Below are 27,284 nucleotides of genomic sequence, written 5' to 3' on the forward strand. Positions count from 1 at the left end.
ATCTGATGTGAACATTCAGTGACAAAATAATAAGTACAAAGTTTTTTTTTGTTTTACTATCGTTCTTGCAATGTAATATAGCTTTTGAACTTTAAAATTCCGAGGACAAATGAAACGTGTGCGCGCGCGCAAATGTGAAATAGATATAAAATTATAAGTTTGTTCAGTAAGAGTGAAATAAGCGTGCGCGTTACTACGAATAGAATAATTATTTCTGTCCATACATAGTATGTATATTCGAACACAATTTATTGGCTGTAAAAGGTGATTTCCAAGAAATATTTATAATTTTTCGAATCCAGGTTTTATCAACATCGATAAAAATACTGTTTACATAACTATTATGTAGAGACACTTAGATGAAAAAAAGAATATGTTAATAATAACTCGTTTTTCTTTCTATATTTTTCATGAAATCTATTTTTCCCACTGAAAAAGATAAAAATAATTTATTCATTTTTTAATTTATTATAAATCAACAAACTAATTTTTTACTCTCTTGTCGAATAAATTAAAAAAAATTTGGCTACGTTTTAAATAAAAGAATTAACAAGAAGAAATACTATTGTGTATTGTATACCGTAGTGTCTTCGAAAATCTCATCTTAAGAATGTATTTCCGGTGCCAAGATATTTTCCGTGCCAATATTATAGATCTAGAGTAAAAGAAAAAGAAATACTTCTGATACTGCAGAAATCTTTCTTGCCAATTACATTTTAAAGAAGCATTAAAAATTTTTCAAGTTTTTTTCCTTTTGTTTTGTCTTAAATTTGCTGAAAGGGAAAAAAATTCATCTGATTTTCTTTTTGTAATTTTTTTGGGGAAAAAAACTGTTGGCAAATGCGGTGGCGCTCTTTCGGAAACAGATTTTGCGAACACTTGATGACGACCTTCGAATATGTATGTATATATGTATAGTTTAAATTATAGTGAACTCAAGTTTAGCCAAAATCTCTGATACGCTTCGCTTGTTTATTATATTAGTATCTGTTTCCGACATGAGGGCAAACTCATGGTCAACCGGGGGTTGATGCCGCTTAAATTTCCGGTTACAAGAAGTCGGATACAACCTCTTTTGGCACGGATATCACGAATTTCGATGCGGTCTATATTGAATTTTCATTAAATTTCTTATTGAGCTAGAAGAACGTTTATTAATTGAATAATTCTATTTTGAATTATATACACATTGAATATTATCCTCAGCAACTAATTGCATTATTATTTTCAATTGAAGCTTTAATTAAGTAATGAAAAAATCAATTGTAAATAATTGTATTCTTAATTCATTTTAGTAAAATGGTATCTTGAATCTGGCTGATTTTTTTAAATATTCCGATAACTGTCGGAATTGTGCACTAAGAAAACATTATACTCGATTCAAGTAAAAAAATAATTTAAAGAAAAAATCTACTGCTTTGATTTAAAAATAATATTTGTTTGAATAATTATGTTTAATTGAAACATATTTTCTGTTTTAGTTTAAACAAAAAATATGTTTAAAAATTTTATGTTTGATTCAAACTTAAAAGTTGATTATAAATAATTTAAAATCAACCATAAATTATGTTTGAATAAAATATATTATTTCTATTGTGGTACCGTAAGTGAGGCTAAATTCGCTCATGTAGGGTAAATTCGCTCAACCGATGTCTATTTTTTAAAATTCGATTAACATACTTTTTAGACAGAAATATTTAAGATTTACAATTGTTTTGGTTAATATAAATGGTAAACTTTAATTTAAAATTTATTTGCAGCAAATTCATTGGTAACTTTCAGTAGAAATTATATTTAAAACACAAGTGAATAATTTTCATATTGAACAAGTAGTATGAAAAAGTAGGAAATAAAGCTTTACTTCAAAATTTTTAAGTTGAATACTTCTGAACATTACATTTCCTGTATCTCCAACATGATATTCATAAAGCACAAAAATTAAAGCAATAAACAGATTCTGCAAAAAATCAATTAAAAAAAAAAATTCAAATTTGTTGTGTAAATTCGCTCAGGAAATAAGTCTACAAAAAAGATGTTTGGGCCTGGATATTTTAAGTATGTTAATTACTTTAATTTATAATTCGATTTTTTTAAATAATAGTACTCTTATAACTGAAAATTAAACGATTTAAAACGGTTTAAGCACTAAACTGTCAAACTTAACCTTGTTTTTTTATGGTTATGAGTACGTTTGATTGAATGATTGAATCTAATTACTTATTGATAAAACAATATTAAATATTTATTCCAATAACTTTGAATATTGTTCTTAATTTTTTTCTTTATTGATTCTAAAGAATATTTAGTTTCATTTTTGCAGATTATAATATATTTTGCCAGAATAATAATGGTGAGCGAATTTACCCATCATTTAAAGGTAAATTCGCTCACAAAAAAACGGCTTATAAATAATTTTCTGCAACATATTTCAATTTCTTTATGCAGTAATAGGAAAGATAAAGGGTTAAAGATTATATATTTTCAGTGCCAATGTTTATTTTCATCGTTTCCCGAAGTTATTTAAAAAAGAATTGAAAAATTGAGCGAATTTAGCCTCACTTACGGTATTCTGTTATTTGATTTGTATTAATAACTATGAACAAACGGTGCGCTTCGGTCAGCGGCACAACAGAGACTGCCCTTCTCCTATCTGAAAATAGCAGGTAGTTGATATATTCTCTGTCTCTTTCCTGAGCCAACCATAAAGGCACATTAGAACTTATTATAACTTATTAAATTATACATATACTATACAGATAACATCTATAAATGAACCAACAAATATGTTTGAATTAAACTGAAATTTGTTTGACTGTATAGCAAAGATATTTTAAGTTTGATTTAAACAAAATTTGTTTGAATCAAATAAATCTTTTTCTCAGTGTGATAATAATCCATTTCAGATGAGGCATAAGTTCTGACAGTTATTTTTAAAGGTTTTTCTTGTTCCAACACCCTTAGGTAAAATTTCATTTTGCCTCAACATTATTTAAACATTAACAAAAAATCTTTTTTAATTAATTATTACTTCCTCATAGAGGAAGTATTGTACACTGAGAAAAGAAATTATTTGATTCTAACAAATTTTGTTTAAATCAAACTTAAAATATCTTTGCCATACAGTGAAACATATTTAAGTTTGATTCAAACATATTTTCTGGTTCAGTTTAAGAGATTATATATTGAAATCAAACATAAATTGTGATTGATTTTAAATTATTTGTAGTCAACTTTTAAGTTTCATTTAAACATAAAATTTTTAAACATCATTTTTGTTTAAACCGTAACAGAAAATATGTTTGAATTAAATATAATTATTCAAACAAATAATACTTTTGAATCAATGCAGTAAATATTTTCTATATATTGAGATTAAACTTGCAAACTAATTTCAATTAAACAAAATCGTCTAACATTATTTTTGTGTTTCACTTAAGTATAATGTTTTCTCAGTGTAATACCAAAATTTTTCGAGTTCGATTTTTTGACATATCTTTATGTTATTTGACCTCAGGAGTTCAAAAATGACATTTTAAAAAATGTCATTCCCTATGTGTGTGTGTGTGTGTAAACATCACATTTTCATAAATATCTCGAAATCATGAAGAGCTTTTGGGTTGAATTTTTTTTTAATTGTAGATCTCACCTGCGGACATAAAGTGAGAGTACTTTCTGATAAATTAATAAAGTTTAACTAAATTTTTTTTTATTTTTAATTTTGCAAAAAAAGTTTTTTGCCCATAACTTTAAAAAAATGTTAAGACACCTATAAATGTTTTTCCATAATTTTGTAGAGTTTTTCTAGACGCATCTTTTGAGCCCTAATTGAACATTTTTCGCACATATTCACCGGAGATATTAAACTTTTAAAAATTCAAAATTTTGGAAAATAAGACTTTTTGAAAATTTTGTTGAAAAATGAAGAAGTAATCTTTAAATTATCGTTACCGACTTGTAGAGCATTAAAAAACGTTTTGATTGACCTATTTTTAAACTTAATTCGATAATAAATTTCGAAATTATTGGTATTTTAAAAACCAAAAATTGTGGAAAATGACATTTTCTTAACTTTTTTGTTTGAAAATTTTTGTTTAACTATTAAATTATTGTAACTATCTTGTAGGGTCCCAATGGGAAATTTACAACTGGCGGAGTACTGCGCCAGCACTGGCATAACTCTGGGATGATAACGCTGTCTAACGCTGGCGAAGTACTGCCTGCCAGTGCTGCCAGACGCAGCACTGGAGCAGTGCTGGCTAAGAATATTGCCACAATAAATGCCGTATTGTTATTAATTAGTCGTAAATTCATAATTATAAATAATTTAACAACAAAATGGTAAATAATATTAATAAATAGTTATTATTCATAAAATATTTCTCTTCTTAAAGAAATTGTATTAAAGATGGAGACTAACAATGGATATAGTAAATGAAGTAGAGAAAAATTGTTTATAACATTTAAAAATTAAATAATAAACAATTACAGTAAGTGTGCATTAGATTTTCATATTTTAGTACCTAACGATTGGAATCTAGAAATATCGCAAACCTATGAAAATAAACAAAATTGCTGACGAGGGGAATCGAACCTACGACCTACGGACTAACAGACTAACGCTCTAACCACTATGCTAACGACACATATGTACAGTAAAGTATTAATATCTCAGTATCATTCAGACATACAATTATTGAGTCAAAGATGAGAAAAAAATAGGAATACGTTAGAAATAATAAATTGAAATAAAATAAATTAAACTAAATTTTTAATAATTAAATTAAATTACTTTACTTATTGCATTTAACATTTTACGTAATTCTTAAATTACGTGGTAATTTTTTAATGATTTTTTATTCGTAGTAAGAAGTATAATAGTATTTTAATAGGAACCAAATTATTATTGAGATTAAAGTTTAAATTTTGTTTATAATTTTAATTTGTTTAAATAATTTATTATTTACAAAATTAGACAATTATGTTAAATTATTATTATTAAATTTAATAAAAATATAAAATGAACAACTGAAAAGTAAAATATTAATTTTTTTCAATAAATTTATATTTATAAACATTCATAAACTTTTTTTATAATTTTTTTCAAGTTTATGTCAAAAAAGCAATGTTGGCAAAGAGCGTTGTGAACAATTTTTCTATACTCAGCCAGCACTTGCCGCCGTGGCTTGTCCAAGCTTTGGCGAAACAAAAATTCTGTTCTGCGCCAGCACTAATTGTCGAGGCTCGGCTAGACTACGCCGAACAATCGTCTGAGTACTAAGCCAGTGGTGAACATCGGCACTACACTGGCATTTCCTATTGGGGTATTTAAAAATACATTGATTGACTCAGAATTTAATCACTTTTACCATATTTATAAAAAGTTATTCATATTTTTCTATTATTTTTATCTCCATGAGGAAGTAAAGTGTTCATGAAATGAGCACCAAAATTATAAAAAAAAATATACAACTTGGCAGCGGTTTTTATATAGTGTTAAAGCTTGGAAAATGAGCTTTCAAATGAGACCTTATCGACTTTAATAACTTAAATAGATAATAAAAATCAATAAATGATAATTGGAGTTAATTAATAACAAAATGTCGTTTCACTCTTTCAATTCATAGATCTGTTTTACTAACAAATTAGTAATTTTATGCTATTCAATTAGTAGTACACTCGACTCTCGGATCTTTTGCACTTATGGGACCAAATCCGCTCATACCTTTTACCAAAACAAATGCCATGGTAACGCAAAACAATACAATATGCATAACCAAATATGTAAATTAATGACGGTATTTATGTTTTAGTTTTAATATTTACATTTATAATAATTATAATTTAAATATAATTTTAATCACATAATGGAGGAGCTGTTATAATTTACTTTAGATAACCAAAGTTATCGTGAAATAAATGTTTTGACACTCTGATAGTCATTTATTTATTTAATGTAAAAGGTAAAAGGTGCGGGAGAAAAATTGCAAAAGAAGCGAGCGTATAAAAGAACTGAATGCAAAAAAATCCGAGAGTCGAGTGTACACAGAAAAAAATGATATTGTCGATTTTGTCATACGAGTATAGTTAGGACGTATAGCTACTACTATACGTTACACTAAACTATACGTTACATTAAATGAATACACACTCACTAATTAGTAGAAAACTACTAATTCATATTTAGAGAGTATTAGTATTAATGAGAAATAACAGAATTTTTAGACAATTACAAGTTTTTATAAGTACAATTGAATCTTGTTATACTAATTTAATTAACTTTCAACCAATTGATGCACTCTTAAACAATAACGACATCGTCAAATTATAGTTTCAAGTACCGTATTAAAAAGTCTCTCGCTTTAAGATGCGAAACAGGTTTAACCATCCAAGATTAAGATTGTGTTCATTAAAATCAATTAATTTCCCTCACGATGTATAATAACAGTAAATGGTAGTAGATCTCGTAAAAGTCAAGTTAGTTATACATATAAGGTAGGTGGTGTAAATTATCAAAATTATCTAAAAGGGTGACACGACGCGGCGTGGCGTAGTGAGGCGATGCTTCTCAACTATTTCGGATAGTAAAAGGAAATTTTCGTCGTCATGTCACGTCCATGTCTTTGCCACGTAAGCACGAAGCAAAGATGCAGTAACTACGTGCAAGATTGTCGTACCTATAACTATAAGTAAAGGCCTCGCGCGATGTATTCTTCTTCTTGTATAACACTAAGAGTGCATTCAGTTCTTAACCAATGTATTATATGTCAGATGCAAGTTGCATAAAACCACGAAATTTCTTTGTAATGAAATATATAAGGGGAGTGCACAATGCCTAATCATACACATATAGTCAGCAAAAGAGCGCGCGCCTTAATACACAATTGCAAGATTTATTATTATAAAATTTTATACATACCCATTGAATTTATTCAGTTTGCTGACAGATATGACATTTTATCGCAAAAATACAAGTATGTGCATTTTGTTCTATGACATGGCCACAAATTTTATGAGTAACATCTGCTTATTGGCTATTGTCCATCAAATAATAATAATAAAGAAACAATTTATATTATTTATAAATTTATTTAATTTATATAATTTCGAATATGCAGCTGAAGCTGGAACCTAGTTATCAGCACCCACTTAATTCTACAAAATTTTATGTTCGTTTTCAGCAAAAAAATTTTCATTGTAAAATTCACTTTACAAAATTAAGTGGGTGCTGATAACTGGATGCCAGTTTTAGCTTCATATTTAAAACTAAGAATATATATACTCTGCACTTATTTTGGAATATTTTATACTGATTTAGTATGTATTAATTCTTAAAATAAGATTATAGTTTCAATATAATATATTTATTGAGAAATTTTTATAAAAATTGATACCTTATAAAAATAGAATATTTAAATAATTTTAATTATTAACATTAATATCAAAAGAACTAATACTGTGTCAGTTGCTGCGAAAAAAATAAGCGCCACGGGCCACAACTGGTTTATCAACATTTTGAAGTAATTATATTGTCTTAAATACTAAATTATAACCCATTTCAAAATTGATTTTAAATGATACTTGTAAAAATAAAATTGTCAATAAAAATTAAAAACAAATTTAAAATACATAGGGGAGAGTGGGACAAGACGAGGTACCGGCCCTATTTAACAAACGAATTAACCAATCGCGATCATGTTTCACATAATACTGCACCAAGACGATAGTTTCTTGTTCACAAAAGCATTAAGCCATGAGAACAAATCTTTTATCTGTTTTACTAAAAAAACTGTTTTCGACGATTTTTTTGTGATTTTTTCACTTTTTTTAGGAGGTGTTTATTATTTAATAATAACAGTTAATGAACTATATAAAATTTTTTATAACTGGCAAGGGTTACAGAAGAAGGAAAGCATATGTTTTTTTTTCTTTGTTGAATCGTAAATTGTAGTAATTAATCGTTTTATTCAATTTCGTAGGTGCGGGCAAGATGGGGTAGGGGAGAGTGGGGCAAGACGGGGTTCACAAATTGAGCGAAAGAAAAGAGAAATAAGAGAAGTTAGGAAAACTACTTAAATCAAGACTGAATAAAATAAGAGTGACCAAAAAGAAAAAATCTTGTCAGCTTAAGTCATCAATTAACGATGGTAAAGTGGAAAATACACCTTGTCTCTATTGTAATGGTTATTATTTAGACTCAAATGAAGGCTGGGCTGCATGTTCTGTCTGCGGCCAGTGGGATTTGTGTAGTTGTGCTGGTGTCGATGTCGAAGATAAAGATGCAACCCTTACTTGTGCACACGGAAAAAATAAGTTCAGCAGATTTTACGAAACTAATTTCGCACTAGCGGATATTTAAGATTCCTAGACGAAGTTTTTCAAAAACCCAGAAACTTTCACTACTTTAAGCAGAACAATTGTCGAGAAACTGCAACCAGTGTTGTAATTTATAAAACAAGCTTGAATGTAGAAATGTTTCGTATTTTCTGGTGAACATTTTATCAGAAAATGGTAAAAATGTTTCGTGCAATCTAAAAACGCGTGGTTTGAGTTTCCACTTCGCTGTCTATCGTGAATTCTCGAACAAAGTTTCGTAAAATTCTATACGGGGTGTACCAAAAGTCGCGTTATAAATAGATATGTTGAAGCTTGTCTCGTCGCGTCGGTATTAACTTGTCTGCTGTATATAGAGATCATGTGGAAGGAAAAAGAGAACTGCTTTACCTGCCGGTAACATTTGGATAATTGTTTTCTTTTACGTATTTCACATTTCATTGTTCCAAATTCGTAACATTTTTTATGTGCTTTTGTAATCCAAACTTTTAATTATTATTAATTTCTTTTAATTTACAGTCCAATAAATTTTATAGTTTATCATAATATTTACCGATGACAATATATATATTAATTTCTCAAGTTTTAACTGTTATTACTTCAAATTTTAGACAATTTAATATAAACATTTTTTGAGTTTGAATTTAATTTTGAAAATTTTTTGTCAATTTATTTATAATTTAAAATTAAGAATAAAATTATTTTCTAAAAATTGAAAAATTTTATAGAGATTTTATAACTAATTATAATCAAAAAATGTTATTTTAAAAACCATAAAATATTTTGTATAACTTTTAAAAAAATGATTTTTTTAAAAATTAATATTCAGTATATTGACATTTCTCGCAAGCGCAGTTTTAATCTCCTCAGTTAGTATATAAAGAAACTCAATTCTTTAATCTACAAGTGCGAGTTATATTGTATGTGCGTTGCGTCAGAATTCGTTTCTTTGTATGCGTATTTCCGTTAAGTTAGTGTCAGAATAAAATAAGCCAATCCAAGCGAACCATTGCGTTGTAGAGTGCAGTCACATGTGTCGAACCAATCATCTATCTCCTATAGAAGACGAGAAAAAATGGTCTTGAGAGCTCATTGGTACATTAAGAAATTCTTTTTTCTGCTTTATTCGCTTTTTCTCCGTGAATATTTTTTTCCGTGGCGCATGCGCTTCAGGCTAAACATTTTACAAAACTCTTGAATTAGAACGTCCAACCGATCATTTGTGAATTCCATAGAATTTTTTTTGAGTTTTCGAGAAACGCAGTCATCATATATTACTATTGATTCTGTTTTATCTTATACTAAACTCCTCTCCGTATCCGCTATTCCAAAATTAGTTTCGTAAAATGTACTAAATTAATTTTTTCCGTGTGAAATTTGTCGACAGAAATAGGTTGCTTTTTTGAGTACCCCATATTGCCCCACCGGCGGCAATAATAAGGCAATAATTTTATGCTTTTTTAAGTAACAGATGTGCTTCATACGCCTTTATTACGAAAGACAGATTCTAAAAGATGATTATTGAAAAAAATAATAAAATATACAATATTCGATAATTTCCGTTTTATTGCGCTTTAAGGGGTTACACCACTTTGACCCGTTCAAAACATAAGCTTTTTCAACAATTTTTATTGAAGAATAGAAATTTTTTTAGGAAAATTAAATTACAGTAGGTAATTAGTAGTACAATAGTACTACTCTTGAACTACAAAAAAATATATATAAATTTCTTTTTTTTTAAATTGTCGGTTTGACAGATGATATGTTAAAGTGCTTTAAAAATGTATCCCTATACGGTGGACACTATAACTCGGTCCAGAATTAAGCTAGACCAAAAAGTAAAAATGCTTTAGTTTCTGTAGCTCAAAATCTAGCGAAATACGCATCTGTTTTAAAAAAAATTTATTTTTCGCAAAATGGCATCGATTTGAAGGAAAAAGTCCGTATTTTTGCCTAAATTTCATTATTTAAAGTTGTCTAGAAAATTTAAATATTAATATTTCGAAAATCCGTACGTATTTCGCTAGATAATTATATCACAAACAAAATAAAAAAAGAACTAAGAGGATCGATTGAAATTTGTGGCAGCTAGAGTGTCCACCGATTTTTAAAATACAGTTTTGAGAAAAACGAGTTTAAAGTTTTCATTACAATGTAAACCTTAGCGCGCTACCCTGCTTGAACAGTTCTAAAATTGTCTTTTTACTTGAGATATCGATATATAACTAATGACATATCATTTTGGTGTCCATAAAGAGTATTTTAAGCAAAAAAAAATTTTTTCAATTTTTTGAAAATTTCAAAGTGGTGTAACCCCCCGTGCAGAAATTTTGACCGGGGCCATGGCACTTTGCCCGATCTGGCCGCCCTGTCGGGACCCGGTCGGGGCCATGGGATTTCCCCCGATCTTTTCGCTACCCAGGTAGAATTCCAATACTGACTGCATTTTATTATATTAAAGCTTGTTATTTGATTATTAAAGAATGGGGAGTATTTACTTCAATATTAATGATTATTATTAATATTTTTGTAGTAAATAAACTTTTATGAGTGTCATTAAAAATGTAAATAGTTATTAGAATTGCTTTTATTGGACTAAGTTTTTAAAAAAAATATTTTTCTTATTTTCTTTCATTAATTTAGACAGACTATCTTATTTAAATTAATAATTATTTATAATTATTATTATTGTTAATAATTATTTAAACCTATACTTTATGTAACATTATTAAGAATTATACACAAAACACTTAAAACTAAGACGGAAAAATATCGCACGCACGGGGGACCGAACCCTAGACCTCGAGGACGCAAGTCGAATACACATACCGCATAGCCACGCAAGCTTGGAAGCGACCTCGCTTAAACTTCCTTTTGAATCATGGGACCGTTATATACAGTGTTATCATAATAAATTGACTGTATCATATTTATTTATAGAAAAATTATTAAAAATGTATGTTATATATATATATATATATATATATATATATATATATATATATATATATATATATATATATATATATATATATATATATATATATAAATTAATATGTTTATCATAATAATATGGTAAAAATTGTTAATTTAATTATTTATTCTATATTATTTATAATTTAACTATTTTTTAAAATAATAAAAATTTTTTCATTATTAATAATTCACAATAATACTAAAAATTATTAATTAATAATAATTTATTTTTTTGCCTTAAACATGGAATTTCAATTTAAGTGTGAAAAACAATTAAGAGTTTTTAAGAGTTATAAATGTCAAAAATAATATGTTAATATTATAACCACAAAAAAATTTAACATTTTAGGCAATATTTTTGGTTATCACCATGATAACATCGACAAATGGTTCACCTTCGACAATTGGTGCGTTTGTCCTATTGTTTTAAATTAAAGGAGAATAAATTCTTAAGACATCCCTCGAGGACAATTTTTGAGTTTTTAATTGTTTATAATTTTTATTTTCAAATTTCAATCAAAGTTAACAAATTAACACAATTTTTTAAAAACGGACGTTTATTTTCTTATTCCGTTACTGCACATGCTCTAAATCAGTTCAAATTAATCCAATATTACCAGCAGACAATTAAAAACCCATAAAGTAATATATTTCAATTGTCATAAACAACATTAATTAACAAATAGTTAACTTATGATCCTGTCCAACAGAAAATTTTTGTTGCAAATTTTCTTTTTTACTTAGGTTCTTTTAAAGAATATATGTCTTTTTTGCTTATAATATAACTTATTTAAATATTTAATATTATATATCCGTGGTCTTTTAACATTATCTAAATAAAAAAGTAAACGTGAAAAAAAAATTTTTGGTGGAAAGGAACAAAAATTAACTATTTGTTAATTAATATTATTTGTAACCATTTAAATAAGTTATTTTTTAAACAAAAAGGACACATATTTTTAAAATGAACTTAAATTAAAAAGTAGACGTGAAAAAAAATTTTTTTGGTGGACAGGAGCATAAGTTACATAACTATTTGTTATTTAATATATTGTTTATAACAATTTAAATAAGTTATTTTTTAATCAAAAAGGACAAATATTCTTTAAATAGACTTAAATTAAAAAGAAAATGTGAAAAAAAAATTTTTAGTGGAATAGGAATCAATGTTAACTATTTGTTAATTAATATTGTTTATAACAATTTAAATAAGTTATTTTATAATCAAAAAGGGCAAATATTCTTTAAATGAACTTAAATTAAAAAGAAAAGGTAAAAAAAACATTTTTTAGTGGAAAGAAATCAAAGTTAACTATTTGTTAATTAATATTGTTTATAACAATTGATATAAATTACTTTCTGTTTTATTAATTATATGGTGGTCATATTGTATTAATTTGAACTGATTCAGATCATATGCAGCAACGGAATAAGAAAATAAGCCTCCTTTTTTGAAAAATTGTATTAATTTGTTAACTTTGATTGAAAATAAAAATTATAAACAATTAAGAACTAAAAAATTGACCTTAAGGGATGTCTTAAGAATTTATTCGCCTTTAATTTAAAATAAAGAATACTGAAACCGGTTAAGAATTGTAGGCTGTAGACAGTTTTGAACAGTAAATTGTAAAAAAAATCCCATTGTGCGCTGTTTGTAGATCCTTGGGCAAACCCGGTCTGGTCCTGGTCGGGGCCACGAAGTCGGGGCCAGATCATGAAATCCCGACCGGGGCCAGGGCGGTAATCGGGAACAAAAGTGGCGATTTCTGCACGGGCCCTTAAACCTTAAGTACCCCGTCTTGACCCACTCTCCCCTAATGAAAACTAAAATTAGAAATTAACTTTCTAAATAGAAATTTCTCCTCATTCTTGCATGATTAATTAACTAATTCATTCATTAATCAATCAACAAATTGCTATTGAAGCAAGCATTGATAATAATAATTTTAATTAATTAAATTTCAATGTAATTTTAATTAAATTATTTTTAATTAAACGGAATAATTTTTTATTTAATTCATTTTAACAACTAATTTCAAAATTCTCACCAAAAAGAAAAAAATTATTGTAGAAAAGAAAACAAAATTAAAATACATTGAAACATGTTAAGAAAGTGAAAAAGTACACGAGGAAAGTAATAAATTAAAGTCCAATATAAATTGTTAAAATGAAAATTAAGTAATAATAGAGGAGAAATAAAGATTAAAATGGTTAATGATTTATTGGAAAATAAAATTGAAAATATAATCTATTGAAAAATAATAATGTACTTCAACTCCTTCAGAAAACAGTATTTCACGGAAAATCTTTTACTCTTCTTTCGAGGACTTATAAGAGAGATGATTATTAAAAACAACAATATAGTTTAAAGGAGAATTTTATTGTTTATTTAATCTTAATTTCTTTATTAATAAATCAATATTTTTCTAAAATTTTTTCAAAATGTTTTTTCTCTGCTTTTTACTTATTTACAGGGTGGCCACCGGACCTTGAAACCTTGAAAACCTTGAAATGGACGTGAATTTTGTCAAACCTTAAAAAAACCGTGAATCGGACGTGAATTTTTTTAAAAACCTTGAATTTTAGTATTATATATATTATTAAAACTGAAAAAAAAAATTTTTTTGACCATTTTCAAAATTTTATTTTTTGAAAAAAATAAAATTTTTCAGGGTTGCCACAGGTCAGGAAAATCAGAGAATTCAGGGAAAAGTCAGGGAAAGTAAAATTGGTCAGGGAAAAGTCAGGGATTTTTATTTAAGTAACTGGAAAAAATTGAATTTTTGAGAAGTTACAACCCAGTGGGCAAAAAACCATCATTGTTTTGAAAACGTTCCAAAAACGTTTTTAGAACGTTTCATGTCTGCTAAAAAATGTCCCAAAAACGTTATAAGGTTCTAAAACGTTGTTTTTGGAACATTATTTTGCAGACATGAAACGTTCTAAAAACGTTTTTAGAACGTTTTTAAAACAATGATGGTTTTTTGCCCACTGGTAAATGATTGCAGAAATTCAATTATTTTCAAAAGCAATAAAATTCTTCGCAGAAATTCAATTATGTTCGAAAATTAAAAACAATTCTCATAAAAATTCAATTATCTTTAAAAATAATAAAATTCTTCTCCAAATTTCAATTATTTTCAAAAATTTTAATAAAATTCTTTGCAAAATTTCAATTATTTTTAAAAAATTTTTCTCAATTTAATGATTTTTAATATCTACAGTTTTAATAAAATTTTTCAAAAGAATTCAATTATTTAAAACAAACATTTTGATGAAATTCTAAGCAAACTTCGCAATAATTCAATTATTTTCATAAATAATAACTTTTTTTACAAAAATTCAATTATTTTCATAAATAATAAAATTTATCATAGAATTTCAATTGTTTTTGATACAATTTCAATTGAATTCCTCGAAAAATTTTATTATTCTTGAAAATTTTATTAAAATTTCTCGACAAAAATCAAATTTGTTGATAAAATTCTTTATGTTAATTTAGTTTCGAAAAACATTCATTTATTCAATAAATTATTTACTTTTGTATTTAAAAAATTTAATTCTTGTAGAATTTTCCAATAAAAATTGATTTTGAAATGAATATTAGTTAAAATTTTAGATAATAATTGAATATTAAAAGCATTATAGCATGAATTTCTAAGAATACATAATTGATAAAATACATAATTGAATTCTTTTGAAGAATTTTAACAAAATTTTTGAAAATAGTGACATTTTTCGAAGAATTTACTTAAAATTGTATTAAAAACAATTGAAATCCTGTGAAGAATTTTATTAATTTATGAAAGTAATTGAATTCTTGCAATGAATTTTTTCAAATTTTTTTTAAATAATTGAAATAATGTAAAGAATCTTATTATTTATGAAAATAATTGAATTCCTGCATCGAATTTTATTATTACATTTTTCTTAAATAATTGAATTCTTTTCAGAACTTTTATTAAAAAAGTAGGGGAATGTAGTCAAGGTTGGTCTACTGTCTAGGTAGGCCACTCGCATTTTTTTGTCAAGTTCACTAGCGCCACCTACGCGCATATTTGTCGAAGCTTGTCTTAGTGAAACCTAACTTTTTGTTCAATTACATTTTCGGAAAATCAAAAATTGTGTTTTCTGTGACGTCGGTACAAAAAAAGCTCAAAAAAAGTTTTGTGCATAATGTGAAAAACCATTAATAAGAGATAAAAAACAAATTGAATCGTCAAGGCAAGTATGCAGAAAATTTGTGGGACTCATGGTTGAAAGGAAAACAAAGTAAAAAATCGAATCCCGAAACGTATTTCTTTATGGTTACAACAATTCGGTAATGTTACTTACTGTCAAGGTCGGCCACTATGTGTTTAAAATGCGCAAAGATGAGGACGAGCTACTTCATTTGCAAAAACTGCAATTCTGTATAACTCATAATATAATTGATCATCTTATTAATATTTTTATTTAATTTTATTAATATTTTAGTGCAAAATTTTTTTTTATTTATATTTATTTTTTTATATTGTTTATTTTTATTATTTTGTTATTTCATTAAGTTACAAACTGTAAACAATAAAGAATCAATTTTCCGTTACTCCAAACATGTTATTTTATTTTTTAAAGATTAATGCCCTTTGAATTTTAAACATGGCCGACCTTGACTGTAATGGCCAACCTGGACTACAAATTTTTTTTTTTTTAAATCTTTATAACTTTTTCATTTTTAAACCTGTCAATTTACTTTGTACAGAAAAAATGTTCCTATTAAACAGGACTTTCCAACCATATACTTCAATTGTCCAAATTCATTTTTAAAAAAAAGTTATAAACAAAAGTCAAAAAGGTGGCCGACCTAGACTATGTTCCCCTAGATTGTGAAAATATTTGAATTGCAATGAAGAATTTATAATTATATTCGTGAAATGTAATTAAATTCTTATAAAAATATTAAGAGAATAATTCCATTTTTCTAGAAATTTACTTTAAATTGTATTATAAATAATTTAATTCCTTAGAAAAATTTTATAATTTATGAAAATAATAGAATTCTTACAACGAATTTTATCAATTTTTTTTTTAAATAATTGAATTCATGTGGAAAATTTTATTACTTGTAAAAATAATTCAATTTATGCAACGAATTTTATTACATTTTATTAAATAAAATTGTTTATATTGTGGCCTTGGGTCCAAAAGATTTGAGAAAGTTGTTAAAAATCAGCAATTATTACTTTATTTCATCGAATGCATTTTCACTGTGAACACAGCTCATCAGGACTACAGAAAAAAATATAAAAAAGTTGTGTAAATAGAAAATATGAAATCAATAGCAACATTGTGTGTGGAATAGACCTACCACATTGTTCAATGATACAAATTTTTAAAAGTTTAAATTCGAAAAGTTTTTTAAAGGCCAACATAACCTCAAAGTCGAGACCTGTCAAAAAATGGAATAAAATTTGTTCGGATTTACTGGATTCTTGTTTGAACAAGATCCATCGAGACTTCCTTCATTTTATAATAAATAAAAATCCAACAGAACATTCCAAATTGATAAATAAACATAAAAATAATAAACAAAATAAATAACACATGTGCTCATCATTACAAAGGACAGTGATACAATTCCACACACAATGTTGCTATTGATTTCATATTTTCTATTTACACAACTTTTTTATATTTTTTTCTGTAGTCCTGATGAGCTGTGTTCACAGTGAAAATGCATTCGATGAAATAAAGTAATAATTGCTGATTTTTAACAACTTTCTCAAATCTTTTGGACCCAAGGCCACAATATAAACAATTTTATTTGATAAAAATTAAGGTCCTGAAAACACTCTACGTTATTACATTTTATTTAAATAATTATATTCTTTTGAAAACTTGTATTAAAAATGTAAATTTTGAAAATTTTTGAATTTCAGCGAAGAATTTCATTATTTGTGAAATGTACCTAATTTAATTCTTGCAAAAAGTTTTTGAAGATAATTTTATTTTTCGAGAAATTTATTTAAAATTGTATTAAAAATAATTGAAACCATGTGAAGAATTTTATTATTTTTGAAAATAATTGAATTCTTGCAACGAATTTTATTATATTTTTTGTAAATAATTTAATTTTTTTTTTTGAAAAATTTTATGGAAATTAAAATTATTATAAAACATGAAGATATCAATCACTCCGAGTCGAAGACTCGGAGTAATTGATATCTTCATGTTTTTTAATAATATTTTAAGTTGTTGAATTTTAAACATGTTTGAATTTGAATGTTTTGAAGTATTTTAATTCCTATGGAAAAATAATAATTAAATACTTATTTAAAAATTAAGTTATTGATGTTTGCGAATAATTTTACAATTTAAGAAATTCGTAAGTAATTGTAATAGAAAGTTTTTTTGAGTATCTAATAATTTTTAGAGTGAATCGGAATATTCTTTATGGTCAGGGAAAAAGTGAAAATTTTGTCTGGAAATCAGGGAAAAGTCAGGGAAAAATAAAATTAAATATTTGTGGCAACCCTGAATTTTTTAAAATCTATACGATTGATTGTTCAGAATCGTAAGAAAAGCCTATAAAAAATTCGGCAATAAAAAATAATAATAAATGTGGAAGTAGTTGAATTTTTTAAGTATTACTATAGTAAAATTTGAACCAACAAAAAAACCTTGAAAATTTCCTAGAAACCTTGAAAAAACCAGGAAATAGACGTGAATTTTATTCACGAGTTTTGGTGGCCACCCTGATTTAGATTTGACTACTGCGCATGTCCAAGTGTGTTGGTAAGCTACTCCGCAGCAATAAGTACTAATTTGCACTACTGCGCATGTCCAAGTGGGAGGGCAACTACTGCGCAGCAATAAGTACTAATTTGCACTATTGCGCATGTCCAAGTGTGGGAGCAACTACTGCGCAGCAATAAATACTAAATTGCACTTCTGCGCATGTCCGCCATATTGAATTTGTTACTAAGTTACCTAAGTTATTATATGTAATGTAATTACATAAATTACGTAAGACATTTAGGGGTTATGGGGGTCTGCAAATTCTTACAAACAATAAAAAATGGCGCTAATGTATGTAAAATATCTTACATGAGGGGGAGGGGGGGGGGTTAATTAAAAAAAATTATCTTATGTAATTTATGGATGGCCCCCAATATTTTATGTATTGCGACACGATACGAAAATCGGATCGTGTCGGTATCGTGTCGGCATCGTGTCGCGACACGATACTTTTCTCCGTGGCTGAATCGTATCGTGTATCGACACGATACCGACACGATACCTTTGCTTCGTGACGGTCCCTGCCGAGAATCGGCCGATAATTGGCTGCCGACGGCCTACCGCGGTTAACCTCCAGACAGTCAGGCCACTAGTGTATGCCAAGAGTAGACACTGACTATGCCGTCACTTGGCCAGTTTTGGGCCGTTTTTAATTTCGCACTTGGGTCCTTGAGATATAGGGAAACTTGCGAGAAGACGCGCGACTTTGTCTATGGCCCAAGCAAAACGAGTAAACCGTACGCGCATCATTTTGAGTCAGAGATAGGAAGCGCAGACGCGTGCTTGCCCTCTCTCTTAGAGAAATTCTCCCACTGTACGTTTTGGGAAGTTGCGATCGAGGGAGCTCGTGCTCGATGCACTGGACCAAAATTTCAGTTCTATCCTGAGCTCACCTAGAGGTTGGTCTTCCTCCTCCGCTCAGCCTAACCACTACATTATACTTATACTGAAATTCCGAAGTTTGTACTTAGAAAATTTTCGAAGAAATTCGGACTTAGAAAATTTTCACCCGATTTTGAACTTAGAATATTTTCGTCCAACTTTGGACTTAGAATATTTTCGTTCAACTTTGAACTTAGAATTTTTTCGTCCAACTTCGGACTTAGAATATTTTCGTTCAACTTTAGACTCAGAATATTTTTCGTCCTTAGGAACTTAGAATATTTTCCCGAGCTCCGATACTTAAACTTTTTCATTGACTTGTACTTTTAAAATAAACTGTCTTTGAAATTTTACATGCTTTTGACTCGATTAAATTCATTTATTTGCATGCACCCCCCCTCCCGCCGTCTTTAAACATAGCATAGTATTGAGTTGGATATCCTCTCAATACTAGTACACTATATTACATTGAGCTGGATATCCTCTAAATATTAGAGTAACACCGATCTGGTTTCCTCTCGGCACTCTAATCATCAGAAAGTATCGAGCTGGTTATCCTCTCGATAACTTTTACACCTCTATTACTTCAAGTTGGATTCCCCTCGAACACATTCACACGCACACACACACACCCCACGCATACCGAACCGCTTCGTTATAGTTATTCAATTCGAGCCTTTTATTCTTTAGTTAATTTTTCTGATTTCAAATTTTATTTAAAGAATCAAACTGGCCTTTGATCCAGTTACTCCCCTATACAGTGACCGGTATCATATTGAACACCGAAAATAATAAAATCTCAAAATGAGAAGAAAATTCCGCTTAACAATTATTTTTACATTTTGTTTTCAATATACGAATATTCATTTACAAAAAAGAGGAATTTTTGTTTATATTTAAAAGTTTTATAACTATAAGATGAATTTTAATCTTTCTTCTTTGATTGAAATTATTCCTCTCAAATTGAAACAAATTTTAAAAAGCGCCTACTCAAATAAGAGCCAAGAGTATTCCCCACTTAAATTAAGTGGAAAATATTCTTACAATAAGAATATCAATCTTATTGTAAGAATATTTCCTACTTAATTTAAGTGGGTACACTTAATTTAAGTGGAGAATATTCTTGGTTCTTATTTAAGTAGGAGCATCTTAAAATTAGATTACCGTTTTTTCTGTGAATTAGTGTGGTGTATAAATTCTGGCGCCATGTTCTGACTAAATAATAAAGTATAAAAATTTTCAAGCTTTTTCATTTCTGAAATTAAAAAAATTAAAATTCAAAACAATGTAAACTTTATTTTAAATAACTGAAGATAATGAAAGTAATAATGTAAATTATATATAATATAAATATAAATAAATATAATATAAATAAATAAGGAAATTTTCGCTTCTAAATTAAACTTTATTTTGAACACTAAATGCAATGAATAATTTTATCACACTCTCTCTATTATGAGTGTAAGAGCCGATTACAATTTGGCAATAAACTGAAACTTAAAGCCATTGGGGTCGACTAAGGTCCCTTCGGCACATAAGGCTTAAATAATTTCAACATGAAATGGGTATTAACCTCATTTTAATTGTGTATAATGCTAAAAGTGAAGATAGCACACTAAGTCTTTGACTTTAAAATTCAATTATTGAAAATTAATTTTGTCGATATTATTTTCTTTCCAATATTAAACGTTTATCAATGTGTTCATTTTTTTTTATTTTAAATAAATTATTTTATGATTGTATACAAATTTATATTTATTTATTAAAAAGTTAAAACACTTTTCTATAATTTTTCACAAATTTTGGTATACTTATTTATCAACCCTATATATTCCCTAACTGCAGCACCGAAAAAATGTAAATCTGAATTTAAGAATACCATCTTGTCTCCTATTTAAGAATATTGTATACTTAAATTAAGTTTATACTATTCTTAAAATAAGAATATATTCTTAATATTAGAAAAATAATTTTAAGAGGAATATATACTTAAAATATATTTCTGATATTAAGTATATATTCTTATTTTAAGAATAGTATATACTTAATTTAAGTATACAATATTCTTAAATTGGAGCCAAGATGGTATTCTTAAATTCAGATTTACGTTTTTTCGGTGAGGGTACTACGTTTCAACTACTGCGTGATTCAGTAGGTCCTCAACTAAATTTAATTAGTTGTAATGACTGTCATAAAAGTAATTAAGACAACTAAGAATGTAGTTGGTTGAATATGATTTAGTACTTCATTTGACTAACTTTATGAAGTAATTATAACAACTAAGGTTTGACTAAGAACAAAATAAGTTCCCTCTACTACATTGCGATAGTCAGTTCTACAACTCTTATGTTATGTTTCCAATTTAACCGTACAATTTTTTTAATTCAACTATTTGATGTTAACTACATTAAAGTAGTAATAAGTATTATCTAAAAAAGTAGTCCCTTTTACTACTTTCTATTTATTACCATAGAATATTGTTAAATTGACTACTTATGAAATATTGAGTAAACTATTATCTTAGTTGTTCTTACTATCGTATATTCGTAAAATCAACTACTATTTATCAACTATATAAAAATAGTTAAATTAACTACACGAATCGGGTTAGACTAACTAAAAAAGTAGTTGTTTTTACTACTTTCCACTCAACTACCCAAAGGTAGTTGAATTTGTCAGCCTAATTTTTTTCAGTGTAATTTAAGAAAATGTTTATATAGTTTTGATGGCAATATATTTTTTAAAACGACAGGTCCACAATATAAAAGAAAAAATCTAAATTCGGTGGCCTTCTACTTTCCATATTTTTTTTGTAGTCCTCGGCTTCCTCTGAAATTCGGAAGGAACTTGTTTTTTAAGTAAATCCATTCGGTCGGCAAGAATATCCTTTGCTCTTAAACCAAGTCTTACATTTAAATTGCCAGAAAACCAAAATTCAAAAAGCTTTTTCATGACTCCCAAGCAGCACAAATGCATAAAATCTAAAACGAACATAAATACCATGTTTATTGTTGGCTGAATATTCAATAAATATGTTTTTCCCTTGTGATGCAATTTTTGAGTTTGTTCTCGAAAGGAATTGTCTGATCGTTTTTGCGAATTTATTGATCTATAAAGAGTTCGACCATAATTTTTTTTTCCTTCAACTTCGCATCTTTCGCAAGCGTATTTCGAATTGTGATTCACAGTACATTTACAAAACGCTCTGGCGGGAGTATCACAAATAAAACATTTTATGCTTATTGTAAAGTGTTTGTTTCCAATTTCGAGTCCGTTTTCTAGTAATATATTAATTTCAGAGACAAATTCATTAAAGTACAAATCGGTGCTATGTGGCTTTGTTGATCCGCAAAATATAGACACGGGAAAAGGTTTATAAATATTATTACCGAAATGAATTTGGCAAAGAGTCGGCCAAAGTTCATTATCTCCGCCTGATTTCTTTATTGGTAAGCCGTCCACTGAGAATTTCAAATCTATATTGTTCTTGGTATGTATATCAGGATTTATACATGCTCTTAAGCCATTAGCGATCCCAAGATAAACAAATTCTCTATTAGTGTTCTTACTACCCAACATTGGCTCTATCGTGTATTGTGCACTAGATGTTTTTAAAAACGTTTTCGATGATTTTGGAAGACCTGTTAATAACCTTCGTCTAAAAATTTGCAAAAGTTCATCCAACGAATTTTGTTCTATATTATGTTTTATTGACCACGTACGAAGATGTTCAATGTCAACATGGTCTTCATTTTTAGCTTCTGCTTCATTTTCGCTTTCAAAACTTCTATGGGTACAGTCACACGATCTAATGCATCTGCATGATGCATGCATGCAGAAACATTTGACCGTTCACACCTCATTTTTCGCTTTCGGAAAATCAGATTTCTGGCGGGATATTTAAAATTGATTAAAATTTTAAATATCCCGCCAGAAATCTGATTTTCTGAAAGCGAAAAATGAGGTGTGAACGGTCAAATGTTTCTGCATGCATGCATCATGCAGATGCATTAGATCGTGTGACTGTACCCTATGACCAACATTATTTTCTTGGAAATCATCTTCAACACTTTCATCACTTGGAGGAATATTTGCTTCAGTTTCTATATTTTCATTACTTAGTAAATCTAAATCGCTCTCTTCGTGATCAGAAAACAATCTTTGATTTTCATAACTCGTGTCAAAATTTTCCACGTCATCTACATTTAATTGTTCACCTACAACATCGTTAGAAGTATTTAATAAAATAATATCAATTTGAGTTTATCACTCGGTGTTATTTAATAATAATGATGACTTTATCGATCACTCCGAGTCAAATGACTCGGAGTGATCGATAAAGTCATCATTATTATTTAATAAAATGTTTTTTTGTCTAAAAATAAGTGTTAGTCTTTTTGAATAAAAATCAGGATTTACATTTGGATTTAAAAAAATTGTTTAACTTGAATGTTCAGAATTCTATTAATATGAATTATTAAAATAAAAACAGCGTATTGTTAAAAAGGTACAAAACCAGAATATAACTTTAAATTAGAAAAGTTAATGCATTACAAAGGAATCAATAATATAGATCAATTTAATTATATTCTTTAAAGTATAACAAAAAAAAATTAATAATATATCTAAAAATAGTTATTTATAAAATTACATAAGCATATGAATTAAAAGTTCTTACCTTCTATGTCAATATTCGTAATATCTTCTGAAGAATCGTCGTCATTCTGATTATTAAGGCGATTAAATGTCTCACGCTTTGCGAGTGCTCTAAATTTTACAACTCTCTGCTTTTTCAGACTTTTATTAGTTCCTTCTTGACTCATTTTTCAATACAAAATGTATATATCGTTGGTTTTAATAAACAAATTTTGTGGTTAGTCATAACCAAACACGCGACAAACACTTTTTCTTTAAGGCTGTTTTCAATGTTTTGGGTTGACTCGATTCTGTTTTTGTTGTCTAATCAGAATAACAATTCTGTCGGATCCAATTTTCAAAATGTGCTTACGTTTATAACGGAATTAGAAATTAAATTGTAAATTTCTACTTTTTAGTAACTAGACTGATTTTTTATAGTTTAACTTGACAAACATGAAAATCTCGCAAGAACAAATAGCATCAGTCTAGAAATTAGTTAGTTTTTCGATTCTAGAAAGTACGTGAAAAGCCCAGTACAGTTACTAGCATGTATCAAGTTCTCCACGACAAATTCCCACACGGGCTACAGCTAATATTATTCGATAGAAACAAAAATTCTCTTATCAATTGACTCTGGGGCATCCAGATGTACCTTGGTGTCAACTAGAAGAGTATCTAAATAATTAAATATTCAAGTTTTATTGTCACGAGTACTCGAACTTATTCGAACTTTATATGAGGCTCGACTCGACTCGGCTCGAAAAACTCGAAAAAGCTCGACCAAGCCTCGAGCTTCGAGCTTTTTGCACACCTCTATTTAACTCAAATAACATTTTTCTCTGTGTGTAACGCATAATTTTTTAACTGAATTAAAAATTTTTTTTCTGTTTATCTGTCTTTGACTTAACACTTCCTGACGAACATTTGGTAATTGAGTGCGTAAAATTTGAGCAGCAGGGATTTCGGGGATTTCTTCAGCTTTCCTTTTTAACCTAACATTTTATTTATTTAATTTTTTAAAAATTTTATTTATTATTTTAATTTTATTTATTTATTATTTTAATTTTATTTATTACCCTGTAGTGAGCACTTCTGCCTCACATGCCTCCCAATCTGGTACATCTGCATGATCGTCTACATTTGGACGCTTTGTAACAATAACCTTTTCTCCAATTTCTGTTTCCAACGTAATTGCTCTCACCTTGCACTCTCCCTTCCTTAATTTCTTGCAATCCCAGTAAACCTTTCCTTTAAGCGATCTCGACTTTAAAAATATAAATCCATCAAGAATTAATTTTGTTCCCAGATTTATTGGTTCGTTGGCTTCATCGGATGCATTCATTTTTATATTTACAAATACACAAAACAGTTGAGATAAATGAAAGAATTAAAAAACACTAAAATTTATTAACTAATTAAATTACCGAAAGAGTGGAGATAAATAAAAGATTTAAAAAACACTAAAATTTTGACTTGACAGTTTCAATAAATAAATGACTTCGATACTTGTCGTCACTTGTCGTTGCTATGCAATAATAAACAAAAGCGCATACACAAATTGACAATATTTATATTGTTCGGAAATTCGGGTTTCAGGCCATTAGGAAAATTCGCTTTCGTGAAAATCGATTCGGGAAATTCACCTTCGGGATATTCGCCTTCGGGAAAATATGTCATTCGGGAACTAGGGCTATTCGGGAATTTTGCTGTTCGGGAAATTGTTTTCGGGAAAATGGTAGGTAATCAATTTTTTTTCAAATCGAATTTTAGTTGTGATATTGATTTTTCCAGGTCACCTAAGGTATACAAAACGTGTTCCCAATAGTTATAGTTTTAAAATATGCTTTGCGTTTTAAGATTTTTTGTAAAGTCAGATTTTTAAAATTCAAAATGTCGGATCCAATATGGCGGACGACAAAATTAAAACTTCATCGTATTGGCTTGAAACTTATTACTCGGGGGTTTTTGGGGTCGTTGTTTATGAATCTGAAGTCAGATTTTGAAAATTTAAAATGGCTGACCCAATGTAGTGAACATATTGAGATATAAATGATGAAATATAAAAATATTGTAAAAAATATACGATTTTGACCCCTCTCTCCCCATGTAACACACTGTTACATACATTAGCACCATTTTTTTTGCTTATCGTAACAAATAGCTTGACCCCCCTTCCCCCCAAAAAGCGTCACATAATATATGGACGTCCCCCGAGTAATAAGTTCTAAGCGAATACGATGAAGTCTTAATTTTGTCGTCTGCCATATTGGATCCGCCATTTTGAATTTTGAAAATCTGACTTCAGATTCGTAATCAGAGACCCCAAGAACCCACGAGTAACAAGTTTCAAGTGAGTTCGATGAATTTTTATAAAATTCGTCTGCCATATTGGATCCGCCATTTTGAATTTTTGAAAATGAAGTTCATATTCGTAATCAGCGACCCCAAAAACCTCCGAGTAACAAGTTTCAAGCAAATTCAACAACTTTTGAAAAATTTATTCATCCTGTGTTAAATTTCGAAAAAAAAATTTTTTTCAGGCGCCATTTGAATTATAAAAAACAAAAAATCTTAAAACGCGAAGCATATTTTCAAACAAGAACTATCAGGAACACGTTTTGTATACCTGAGGTGACCTGGAAAAATCAATATCACAACTAAAATTGGATTTGAAAAAAATTACTTTCCAAAATTTTGTATTTTTTTAGTATTTTTGAAAAACATCAGGGGCAAATGTCACTTTTTGGAAATTTTGACAATGCTATTCGAAAGAGCGACCCCAAAAACATATGGTCAATTCCACGTGAGATATTAGTCGACCTCTTAAAATCGGACAAAATATTTTTTTTTTATTCTGTATCGAAAAAAAAACAGATTCGTATTTTTTGATTTTTGTTTAATTGTCCAAATTTTCAAGTTATGAATTTTCGAAAATTTGGACTTTTAATTGTAAACCTATATTCAGTAGCTTATAAGTCCGAAAATATTGAGTTTTGGAAAAAGTTGTCAAAGAATGAAAGTTTTAGTTTTCTTTCAACTTTTAAGAAATGTAAAAAAAATTTTTTTTTATAAACAAATTAATTTTTTTAACTTTGGGCCGGATTTTGTTTTATTTTTTTTAAATTTATTACTTTATAATATAGAGAAGATTTTCCAAAAAGTCCTTCAAAATTTAATTACGTCATGTGCGACGTTTCGCTGGCTTTAGTTCGCCAGCCTCATCAGTCACTGTTTATTAAAACAAAAAAAATTAACAAATTAAATTACCTGGGATTAGCACATAATTATTTACTTGATTAAAAAACGCTTCAACGTTATAATTATAAAGTCAAATTCAAAATTTTGACGTGTCATTACAATTGCTAGCAATCAACTGACTAAACGAAGTACAAAAATCAGAAATCAAAGGTAATGATGGTTAATAAATTCACTACACTTCGATGAGAACGATGTAAACAATACAAGTCAACGAAAATTTTTCTTTTCTCTCTACCTTCCGTAGGCCAGAATAATGCAATCACGAATCTAATTCATTTATTAATGGAAAGTAAATTTTATTTAAAAATTGAGTATCTTCTTTTTTATTTAAAGTCTTTTTACTTGATTTAATGTGAATCATTTCAGATATGATTCTCTTTTTATAGCTTGATTCAAAGTCTAGTATTTTAACATTTTCCCAA

The 27,284-nt window shown here is 28.0% G+C and overlaps 2 protein-coding genes across 5 annotated transcripts in view; one reads left to right on the top strand and one right to left on the bottom strand.

Moving 5' to 3' along the window:
* Positions 1-27,284, bottom strand: part of LOC122497695 (small conductance calcium-activated potassium channel protein) — a 659,102-nt gene that overhangs the window by 337,913 nt on the left and 293,905 nt on the right. The window lies entirely within an intron of this gene.
* The window catches only part of LOC122497699, a 37,728-nt gene continuing 10,627 nt past the window's right edge, over positions 184-27,284 (top strand). Inside the window, exon 1 of the mRNA XM_043604965.1 lies at positions 184-264. The gene's annotated coding sequence lies outside the window, so the exon portion shown is untranslated. The remainder of the gene's footprint in view (positions 265-27,284) is intronic.

The sequence above is a fragment of the Leptopilina heterotoma genome, unplaced genomic scaffold (assembly GCF_015476425.1).
Source record: "Leptopilina heterotoma isolate Lh14 unplaced genomic scaffold, ASM1547642v1 Lhet_135, whole genome shotgun sequence".
Classification (NCBI taxonomy): Eukaryota; Metazoa; Arthropoda; class Insecta; order Hymenoptera; family Figitidae; genus Leptopilina; species Leptopilina heterotoma.